Source organism: Hyaena hyaena, unplaced genomic scaffold (assembly GCF_003009895.1).
Source record: "Hyaena hyaena isolate Hyena2069 unplaced genomic scaffold, ASM300989v1 scaffold_1386, whole genome shotgun sequence".
Classification (NCBI taxonomy): domain Eukaryota; kingdom Metazoa; phylum Chordata; class Mammalia; order Carnivora; family Hyaenidae; genus Hyaena; species Hyaena hyaena.
In genome coordinates this window covers 227,825-229,788 of record NW_024082019.1, presented here as the reverse complement: position 1 = coordinate 229,788, position 1,964 = coordinate 227,825, and positions in this window count along the sequence as shown.

The window sequence follows — 1,964 nt, the reverse complement described above, 5'->3', positions numbered from 1 at the left end:
ACTACAGAAACAGTTAAAGAATTGGTGGTTGCCAGGGGTGGTAAAGGATGAACAGGCAGAGCACAGGGGATTTTTAGGGCAGTGTAAATACTCTGTACGACATCATACTGATAGGCACATGTCACTTTACATTTATCCAAACCCACATTATATACTATACCAAGAGTGAATCCTAAGGGAACTATGGTCTTTGAGTCATTATGATGTGTTGATGTAAGTTTATCAGTTCTAATAAATGTGCCACTCTGGTGGGGGATTCTCATATTGAGTAGGCCATGCATGTGTAGGAATAGGAAATACAGTGGAAATCTCTGTATCTCATCCTCCATTTTGTTGTGAACCTGAAACTACTTTTTAAAAAGTCTGTTTAATAAAACTATTAACTAGTAATTTTAGAAAGATTTGAGAAAAATATTTATCTAGGTGAGAGGTAAAGAAACAGAATAAAACTGGTCTCTTAGAATTAATAATATCATTTAGGGGCACCTGGGTGGCTCAATCAGTTAAGTGTCCAACTTCGGCTCATGATCTCGTGGTTCGTGAGTTCAAGCCCTGTGTCGGGTTCTGTGCTGACAACTCAGAGCCTGGAGCTTGTTTTGGATTTTGTGTCATCCTCCCTCTCTGCCCTTCCCCCGTTCATGCTCTGTCTTTCTCTCAAAAATAAACATTGAAAAATAAAAAAAATTTAAAAGAATAACATCATTTAAAAATCAGTGAAAGCATTGGAAAGGGAAGCTTGTAATTTGCCAAGTAAGTAAAAATAAAAGGCAAAAATGAGAAATGAGATATAAAAGATTAGAGAAAAGGAGGTAAGTAAAAGAACAAAAAATTAATGCATTTTTAAAAAATGTATTTGTATATAGATAACTGAGTTGACATAAGGGTAAGAACTCTCTAGATTTCCCAAAATGAGGTGTAAGAAGAACTCTTGGTGGTAAAGAAGAACCAAATCTTGTTTTCAATTTAAGTATACTAACCAAAATCTGCATCATTTAAATTTTTGCAGTGGGTATCATGGCAAGAACTTAAAACCTAGAACCTGTCCACAATGGGTAGGTATTTCAATGGGAGAATCCCTGCATTAAAATGGAATTACAAACCATGAATGTGTACTAAGCCTGCTATAGAGAAGGGATACAAAAGAAAATTCACCCAACCCAGATGGGGCACTGGAGAGCAATTTAAAAACAAACAAACTGGGGCACCTGAGTGGCTCAGTTGGTTAAGTATCTAAATCTTGATTTTGGCTTAGATTATGATCTCACTGTTGGTAAGATCGAGCCCCACATTGGGCTCTGAGCTGACAGTGTGAGGACTGCCTGGGATTTCTCTCTCCCCATCTTTCTATGCCCCTCCCCTGCTCACACTGTTTCTCCTTCTCTCTCTCTCTCTCTCTCTCTCCCTCAAAATAAATGAACATTATTTGAAAATTATAAATAAATACATAAAATGAAAACAAACTGAAAGAAAACAAAAGAAAAAATAAAGCTCCATATGATAATTCTGGAAAGAAGTATCAAACTCAAGCTGGTGCTGGTTTGATTTAGGGCCACACAATTTTTTAAAATTTCATTTACTTTTAATCTTTTAAATATCTTTATTCATTTTTGAGGGAGAGAGAGAGAGGTAGAGCATGAGTAGAGAAGGGGCATAGAGGGAGGGAAACACAGAATCTGAAGCAGGCTGCAAACTCTGAGTTGTCAGCATAAAGCCTGACATGAGGTTTGAACTCATGGACAGCGAGATCATGACTTGAGCTAAACTCAGACACTTAAATGACTGAGCCACTTAGGTATCCCCACAATTTCATTTACTTTTAAATTGTGCTGAATTGATAGGGCATCCAAGGAACAGTCTAATGTAAGCTGTTGACAAGAGACACATGTAAAGCAAAAGAGTACAAAAAAGTTGAACATACATGAATGTGAAAGAATAGGATGTAGGCAAAAAGAAGATTTATCATT